This window comes from Poromitra crassiceps (genome assembly GCF_964638095.1).
Source record: "Poromitra crassiceps genome assembly, chromosome: 30".
Taxonomy (NCBI): Eukaryota; Metazoa; Chordata; class Actinopteri; order Beryciformes; family Melamphaidae; genus Poromitra; species Poromitra crassiceps.
This window is the reverse complement of record NC_139652.1, coordinates 7710085-7720084: the sequence shown is the minus strand read 5'-3', so window position 1 is coordinate 7720084 and position 10000 is coordinate 7710085. Positions and strand designations below refer to the sequence as shown.

Below are 10000 nucleotides of genomic sequence, written 5' to 3'. Positions count from 1 at the left end.
CTCTCTGCAGAGCCAGAGAGCCCAGCCAGCAGCTCATCGACCTGCCGCCCTGATACCAGCCTAGTTATTTGCAACAGCTCCACCGAGCGAATCGGATGACAAAGGACTGATATCATAGATAATTCATTTTGCACACCGGAGAGCACAGCACGTGGACGAACCAAGATGGATGTGAGTGCTAGCGTTATTAATCAATGTGAATCAAGTTTGATTTGTTTAACCTTAAAACAATTCTGGTTTCTAGTCGAAGTGTGAGTCGGTAACCACGATAGTGAAAAGTCTAGCAGGTGCCAGGTGATATAGCAGTTTTCTAATTGGCCTAATCAAGCCAGTGAAAAGTCTAGCAGGTGCCAGGTGCTATAGCAGTATTCTAATTGGCCTAATTGAGCCAGTGAAAAGTCTAGCAGGTGCCAGGTGCTATAGCAGTATTCTAATTGGCCTAATCAAGCCAGTGAAAAGTCTAGCAGGTGCCAGGTGCTGTAGCAGTATTCTAATTGGCCTAATCAAGCCAGTGAAAAGTCTAGCAGGTGCCAGGTGCTATAGCAGTATTCTAATTGGCCTAATCAAGCCATTGAAAAGTCTAGCAGGAGCAGGTGATGTAGCAGTATTCTAATTGGCCTAATCAAGCCAGTGAAAAGTCTAGCAGGAGCAGGTGATGTAGCAGTATTCTAATTGGCCTAATCAAGCCAGTGAAAAGTCTAGCAGGTGCCAGGTGCTGTAGCAGTATTATAATTGGCCTAATTGAGCCAGTGGAAAGTCTAGCAGGTGCCAGGTGCTGTCCTACCTGCCATTGAGCAGAAGAGATGCACCTCCAAGTCCTCCATTGACCCTGTTGTAATAGAATATAGTGCATTAGCGTGTGTACTGTACCAGGCTCAAATAAGGCTCAAATATTGTGTTGTTCTGACAATACTAAACTCCAATTGTAACATGTCAGAAAAAAGTGATTTAATTTTAAAGATTAATAAAAATATACCGTATATATGTGTGTGTGTGTGTGTGTGTGTGTGTGTGTGTGTGTGTATATATATATAGATATAGATATATATATATAAATTGTGTGTGTAGTGTGTGTTTTATCTCTTTCATTTTAATCCAGTTGGAAAACGTTCTCAGTAGTACTCCCAATAGTAGTACTGCCAATATTGACAGCATGAAGGTGGACAGCTGTTCAACACACGGTTACTGTTGTGGTTCAGTGGTTAATGTTCACCCAGATGTGTCAACTTTATTTTGAAGGCCTACTTATCATTGTGTGGATTTATGTTTTATTGCTCAGTCTGCCAACATTGTCATGCACTTATCTGTGTTTCCGTCTGTCTCTGTGCCAGCTGGGTAAAGAGCCATCTGTGTTGTGTCTCGGCAGGATTCAGCACTGTGTGTGTGTGTGTGTGTGTGTGTGTGTGTGTGTGTGTGTGTGTGTGTGTGTGTGTGTGTGTGTGTGTGTGTGTGTACTGTACTGAACCAATAGGACTACTAACTGGACCATGGATGTTATGGTTAGGACGAGGCATGTGTTGTATGGTATTGTATAGCTGCTAGTTAAGATGGAACTAAAGCAATACGGCTGATGATAACAAGATATTTTCACTCAAATTGGATTATGAAACTTTTTTTCATTATATTATTTGAATATTTCTATCACACCTACATGTAATGTTACCATTCAGTCGAACTGATTTGAATAGAAGACATGAATTGAATTGAACAGGTTTTGCATACTGTACGTGAGCCACCTTGTGATATACAGTATATCGACGCTGAAAAAAAATATCTTTGTGATTATTGTGATATTCAGTGTTGGGGGTAACTCATTACAAAAGTAACATATTACATGTAATATATTACTTTTAGCAGTAACTCAGTAATATAACTTATTACTTATAGGATTTCAGTAATATTATACCAGTTACTTTGTCAAGTAACTCAAGTTACAAATTGAGTTAATAAAAAAAAAATCAAAGCACATATTTAAATAAAGATACAATCATTTCCTAATCAAACTGTCTGTTATTATGCAAATAACCATAACGGATGACAATAACAAAGGAAAAGAATAACATTTTGAATTTTGGATTGTTTACACCGACTTCAAGGCGGTTGACATTATCTTTCGGGATGGTTCCGGGACAGCGATGTCATTCTGCTGCTGCTGTTGTTTTGGTGAAAGTAATGTAATGAATGAAAGTAATGCAAAAGTAGTGTAATAAGTAATGAGTTACTCTACACAGACAGTAATATTGTAAAGTAACTTATTACTTTCAAATAAAAGTAACTAGTAATATGTAGTATATTACATTTTGAAAGTAACTTGCCCAACACTGGTGATATTGAATTTCAACCAGCCCAAGGGTGTGTGTGTGTGGGGGGAGGAGCTTTTTCTTTTCGTTTCTGATGATTTTTCTACATCAAATCCCACAGGTTTGGTCCAATGATTAGTTTGAGAATTGGCTGTATCAGTTTGTTCTCATCAATGCGCGCAGCTCGGCAGCATGCAACAATGAAGCTGCCTTCACATGATAAGCCATCTTCTCTTCTCTCACCGTGAGGTAGAGAATTTTGCCGAGTGCCCAAACATCGTTTGGGCATAAAATAGCCTAGCCTACTTACTCATAAACTGTATAGGTACGGAGCATTCTTCCTGGCGCCCCTGTTGCAGTCATGGATCGCATATAGGCTACTTTTTTTAACTTTCATTTATTAAACCTTTCCCCTTGTTATTGCTGTGTGACGTGGTTTCACCTGTCACTTTTTGTTACGAGAGCTGAGCTTCGATTGGTCTTCCCGCGGCTACCCTTTCAGACAGACATCGATTCGGGGCTATGGCCACCTGCACTGGCAGAACGAAAAGCGTAACAAAATGATCCACCACCAGGAGGCGAGGCTTAATAATCCCACAACAATCACTTTCAACCTACAGTAGCTTATTGCCTGTCACCTATTGTATTTAGCAAACACTGCAACAGGAAGTAAGCTAGGGGCAAGTTAGAATGTTTATGTCAGTGGTTCTCAAATCTTTTCACATGAAAGACCCCTAAATTGTCAGAAATTAGACCAGTCCCCCATATGATAATAAGATTGATGCTTTTAGATGTTTTATTAGTACCGAAAGTTTATAAAACCCATGACCAAAAATAGTCATTTGAGAACCACTGGTTTATGTTGTCAAGTTAAAACCGTCTACACTGAAGGTCAATAAGCTTCTGGTCTGCTGACGTACAGTGAGACTGATAAGCTTGAAATCAGCTCAGCCAGTGACCTTCTGGTATGCCGTCTTGGAGGACAACAAAGAAGCTTCAGATGCGCTCACTTCAAGCCAATGAGCTTCTGGTGTGCTGCTCCTCCTTTTGGACTGCTGCAGAAAGACAAACCTGCGTCTTTCTGGGAAGGAGGAATTGATCATGCCAAGTTGGACACGTTACAGTTCCATTTCAAAATGAGAGCTTCACCATTTGACAAAGTGGATCTTTGGCATGAAAGTGGAATCGAATGATTTCTTGTCGCTGTCTTAAGACATTTACCGTCACATATTGAGGCAATATTTATTTTTCTCAAAGTGGATATATCACATTTTGGAATGAAACAGTCGCTGTGATTTGACACAACTCACCAAAGTCAGCCAAGGTTCTGGTTTTGGTGTCTTTCCTCAAGAGGACACAGCTAGCCTGCAGAGAAACAGACAAAGCCATGGTTCAGTCATTAGTGAAATAAGTCTCCCATTCCCCGCAGTACCTTCACAGTCCAGCAGAACCACGGTGGAAAGAAAGGGAAATTCTCCACTCACAAAAAACACAGTTCCTTTTTATTGGCGGCATCGAATCTTTCTCCCGGTCTCGTTCCTCCCTGAGTAGAGCACCGTCTCGTTCCTCCCTGAGTAGAGCACCGTCTCGTTCCTCCCTGAGTAGAGCACCGTAGCAGAGTGGATTGTTCTTCCAAGAAACTAAGGCACGTTTTTCCAAGAGCTTCAGTTTTGTCTTGGGGCATTTCTTTCTCTCTTTTGTAGTTTCCTGTAGTATATTCTCATGTGTCTGTGATCTCTCTGAACTCCACAAAGACCAATTAGGGCCTTGATAGCTCTTTAATGTAGAATGGAGAGAGCTATTGTTTGAGATATATATATATATATATATATATATATATAAATATATATATATATATATATATATATATATATATATATATATATATATATATAGACGGTTTTAACTTGACAACAAAAACATTCTAAATTGAACCCCCGCTCACTTCCTGTTGCAGTGTTTGCTATGGACATAAAAGAAAAAAAAACATTCAAGTGCAGGACTGACCATTCTGTGAAAACCGTCTATACAGCTGAGCGGCGAAAACAAAAGTAACGATGTTGAGTGAATATTTCTGCAGTTTGCGGAATGCTGAGAAAAAGGAAGTGCTGTGGGGTTGCGCTCTGGTGAAAACCGTCTATATATATATATATATATACACACACACACACACACACACACACACACACACACACACACACACGTATATATATATATATATATATAAATATATACACACATATATATATATATACAGTATAGTGACTATTCGACTGAGATTGGCAGTCGAGGGAGGTACGGTGGTGCAGTGGTAAGCACTATCGCCTCACAGCTCGAAGGTCGTGGGTTCGATTCCCACCTGGGACAAAGTGAACGCTGAAGGAATGCGTGCCCGTCCGCATGTCCTCGAGTGCCCACCGCCCGGGTGGGGTCGTCGAAAGGGCCTTTCTGTGTGGAGTTTGCATGTTCTCCCCGTGCCTCCCGGGGGTTTCCTTCATATAGGAACCCCCTTCACAAAAACATGCAATATCCTGGTTGCTAATGTGGTTCCTTCTCTGGTCGTTAAGGGCGCCTGTTCAGAGGGAGGGGAACTGGTTGGAATAGCGTGAACCTCCCACGTGCTATGTCCTACCGGTGAAGCTTCCTCTGGCAGGTGAAAAGAAGTGGCTGGCTGACTGCCCATGTCTCAGAGGAAGCATGGAGCCAGTCTCGGCTCTCCCCAGATCGGCAGAGGATGGAGTAGCAACCAGGATTGAGTAATCAAATGAGCACTAATGGGGGATAAAATGGGATAAAAAAATCGGGGGGGGAAAAAAAAAAGAAAAAAAAAAGGGATTGGCAGTCGAATATACGCTATACATATGTATACTATATATATGTATATATATATATATATATATATATATATGTATATATATATATATATATATATATATATATATATATATATATATATATATATATATATACATATACAGTATAGTGACTATTTGACTGTGAGATTGGCAGTGGAATCATGCTCCTTCAAACTAATCAGACTAGATTGTTGTCAGCAGTGGCTCTGAATGGTTTGTTTGTTTCTGTCTTCCTTCCTTCCTTCCTTCAGGCAATAAGCACACATACTTACACAGAACATCAAACCACCAATCAGCTGCTGCTACATGTAACTGTGACTGCTCACGTTTACTCCTCATTTACTGTAGTAGTCCAGTTGACTACACATTGCTCTTTTTTATGATCTGGAATGAAGCACAGAGTTTAGGGTAAATATCAATATGAAAGCTAGTGACATAATTAACTCATATTCAGTCAGCAGTTTGCCAGCAGGAAATTAATGTGTGTGTGTGTGTGTGTGTGTGTGTGTGTGTGTGTGTGTGTGTGTGTGTGTGTGTGTGTGTGTGTGTGTGTGTGTGTGTGTGTGTGTGTGTGTATGTGTGTGTGTGTGTGTGTATATAGTCCCAGCTGATTACTTTTAAGTGCCCCCCCCCCCTTCTCACTGAGGATGGTCACATCCTTTTCCTGGTGGCAAACGAGGCTCTGCTCTGCAGGGGAGACAGTAGCTGGAGAAGATGTTAAGACGTGTAGAAACCTTCACCAGCTTCTCACAGTCTGCACCAACCTGCCCCTGGCTAATCACTGTGTTCTATTTACACCAGTGTGTGGAAAGTGTGAGTGAGAAAGAGAGTGAGATTGAATGTGTGTGTGTGTGTGTGTGTGTGTGTGTGTGTGTGTGCGTGTGTGTGTAAATCGTATGATTACATCATTTTTTACTTATAACCTTACCTAATCTTTCATTAAAGGGATAGTTTGGAGTTTTGCGCATCTTATTTTCTGCTCTCCTTTCATGTTGTCAGTCGGTAGGAAACATTTTATTTTTATTTTAAGTCAATGCTTTGCGTCATACCGAACTGCCCGCTCCCGCTAGTGAGCACCTACAGTTAGAGATGCTGCGATCCGATCATGTGATCGGATATCGGCGCGATATCAGCCAAAAAACATGGATCGGATCGGATCGGATTCCAGCGAAAATGACCGATCCAAGGCTCCGATATAAGCACTCCATTCCATGACTCCGCTCCAGGATTTCTATCCAGCATGCAGCAGCAGCAGCAGCAGCAGCACACAGAGGCCAGGGCCAAAACGTCAGACACACCCGTCCTTAACCTATGTGCGATTCGAAATCACGCGTCCGCACCATAGACTGGCAAAACATGGCTGCCCCCAGTGTGGCTGACAGAAACAACCACTATTGCAATTTGCAAGACATGTCCCGCAAGGTTTCTGAGATTAGGGGAAAGTCTGAGCTGGCGTTACGCTAAACCAAACGTGGGGATGAGGCAGCGGATTTGTTTTGGCGTTAACGTTAGTTGTTGTGATGATGGCTAACGGGGCTAACGTTAGCTAGCTGGTTAGGCTATCTAGTTGCAGGGAAGCGCTCCACAAGCTTGTTGTGACCAAAACCCCCGCATTTAAAGCATTTCATACTCCCAGAGCTGGCGTAAACCATAGAGAACCTCATGCATTAGCCTACTCAAAATGTAACGTCCAGGGTTTGTGTCTCCAAAATCAACTAACGTTAACGTTACATGCAAGCTAACGTAGCTAGCTGCGGAGCACTCATGATCTATAAGGAAAACGAATGCGCACATAGCCTACATAATTGTCAACATCACATACATGTATTTTCTTTAATCTAGACTACAGGCATCATTTTTCAGTCAAAAGTGAAACGACACAGATGGCGTATAGTGAGGCTTTCCATGCCTCACTATAGAACTGGCCCCATGCAAAATTCAGACCGCTTATATGTTGCCGTCATGCCAATAAGAGTCTAAATGTATTTTTTTATGTTTTATCTGCAGACTAAGCAGCTAGGCTTTCGGTTCTATAAAAGCCATTATTTTTTGTAATGACTATTGAGTGATACACTTTACTAAAAAAAATATTATATCACAATAGTGATGTCAGATTTGCTTAGGTCAGAGCTATGGAATATTAAATCCATCTTTGCTCACAACATTTGCCCTTTCTTCTTCTTTTTTACCCCAGGTGTGCATAAAATACAGGTTAAGAACTTATGATAAAGTCATGGAAATCCATTGGTCAAAATGTGTATGAACCCTGAAGGGTTAAATTGAGCATTTATGAGAGATTTCAAAAATATCGAGATATATATCGTGTATCGCGATATAGCCGAAAAACATTGCAATATTCTTTAGAGGCCATATCGCCCAGCCCTAATTTGATTGTTATGTTTTAGTTTTACATCAAATGAATTAGATGAACTAAATTGTTTACATACTATATTACCAAAGCACACACATACATACCTAACCCTAAAAATGTTTGTTGCCTGCTAGCTATCAGACAGCATAGAGAGACTTAAATATGTGCTGTATCGGTATCGGATCGAAATCAGTATCGAATCGGGTATCGAAATTTGATCGGAATCGGATCGGTTTTGAGCTAAAATATCGAAATCGGATCGGAATTGAAAAATCTTGATCGCAGCATCTCTACCTACAGTTACTGTCGACTGAAATGTGGTCGAACTTCATTCAGATCCGAAAGCAACATCGTCCACGTGCATCTAAAGCAATCATAATGCCATGGCATTCTATCACGGCTTGAATTCTACCGATGGACAACATGACCGCTACAAAGAAAAGAATGTCATCTAACGATGGACAACATCACCGCTACAAAGAAAATAATAATAATGTGTGTTTGTTAATGTATATCCCCTGCTGCTGCAATAGCAGTAGCTACTAGCTACTCTTCCACGTAACTATTACTGACAATGCTTTTGGGAATTGATACATACAACATGCATACATATGCAAACACACTGTATATATACACAAATACACATCACACATAGAAAAATGCAACAAAATGCAACAAACAACACCCAACAAAACTTTAAAAGTGTACACAGAATACCTCCTACATCAGTGGTTCTCAAAGTGGGGTCCGGGGACCCCTGGGTCCTTTGGGGGGGGGGGGGGTTCCAGGGGGTCCCCAGCAAAAAGGGGGATAATTTATTTGCTCTATAATTCCATAAATGAACACAATGACAGAATGTTTGACTATTCATGGGTTTCATCCACTTTCGGTAATAAAACATCTAAAAGCAAAAATCTTATCAGATGGGGGACCCTGGGACAAAACCTCCATGAATGGGGGTCCGTGATCTAATTTGTGTCAGTTTAAACGTTAAAGTTTTGACGTGAAAAAGTTTGAGAACCACACTGCTCTAGATGAACCACTGCTCTAGAGGAACCACTGCTCTAGAGGAACCACTGCTCTAGATGAACCACTGCTCTAGATGAAACCCTTGTCCAACAGAACTATATTGATGGACTTGTGTATTTCTGTGTGTATTACCATCTTAGCGTGACTCTGGGCCTGCTGCTGCGCTGCCTCCTCCTCCTCCTCCTCCTCCTTCCCAGGATGAAGTGAACATCTTACAAACGTGTCTTTTTCTGCCCTCCTTCTCTCTCTCTTGCTGCCTGCATTAAGTCATTAAACATGACCTGAGAAGCATGCTTGATGTTTGACCGGGGCACTGTGGGGTTTCACACTGAGCTTTGGCACTTCCCAGATCTGTTTTCCTGCCCTCCTCCTGCACTGTGGGGTTTCACACTGAGCTTTGGCAGTTCCCAGATCTGTTTTCCTGCCCTCCTCCTGCACTGTGGGGTTTCACACTGAGCTTTGGCACTTCCCAGATCTGTTTTCCTGCCCTCCTCCTGACTTCTTATCTTTGTGGCTTATGTTGAAGACTTTTCTGGAGTGGCGTTATTATTCAGGGGGGGGGATCTACCATAACTTGGAATGTGCAGGACTTTGGACAGTGAAGTGGAGATTTCTCTTTCACATGAACCGCTCTCTCCTAAATCTAGAAAGTAGAAAGCCAAGGCTCTGATCCATCATGATATCAAGTTAACACTTTTGAACCTACTCCATGATGAGGACTAGGGGCAATTCCAGGCTTTTTAACCTTCTCCATGACGAGGACTAGGGGCAATTCCAGGCTTTTTAACCTTCTCCATGACGAGGACTAGGGGCAATTCCAGGCTTTTTAACCTTCTCCATGACGAGGACTAGGGGAAATTCCAGGCTTTTTAACCTTCTCCATGATGAGGACTAGGGGCAATTCCAGGCTTTTTAACCTGCTCCATGACGAGGACTAGGGGCACTACCAGGCTTTTTAACCTGCTCCATGATGAGGACTAGGGGCACTACCAGGCTTTTTAACCTCCTCCATGATGAGGACTAGGGGCAATTCCAGTCTTTTTAACCTTCTCCATGACGAGGACTAGGGGCACTAACAGGCTTTTTAACCTGCTCCATGATGAGGACTAGGGGCACTAACAGGCTTTTTAACCTGCTCCATGATGAGGACTAGGGGCACTACCAGGCTTTTTAACCTGCTCCATGATGAGGACTAGGGGCACTACCAGGCTTTTTAACCTGCTCCATGATGAGGACTAGGGGCACTACCAGGCTTTTTAACCTGCTCCATGATGAGGACTAGGGGCACTACCAGGCTTTTTAACCTGCTCCATGATGAGGACTAGGGGCACTACCAGGCTTTTTAACCTTCTCCATGATGAGGACTAGGGGCACTACCAGGCTTTTTAACCTGCTCCATGATGAGGACTAGGGGCACTACCAGGCTTTTTAACCTGCTCCATGAT

General features: G+C 42.1%; 1 protein-coding gene across 1 annotated transcript in view; it reads left to right on the top strand.

The window, feature by feature from the left end:
• peak1 (pseudopodium-enriched atypical kinase 1) overlaps nt 1–10000 on the top strand; it is a 93093-nt gene that overhangs the window by 534 nt on the left and 82559 nt on the right. The gene's annotated exons all lie outside the window — the stretch shown is intronic.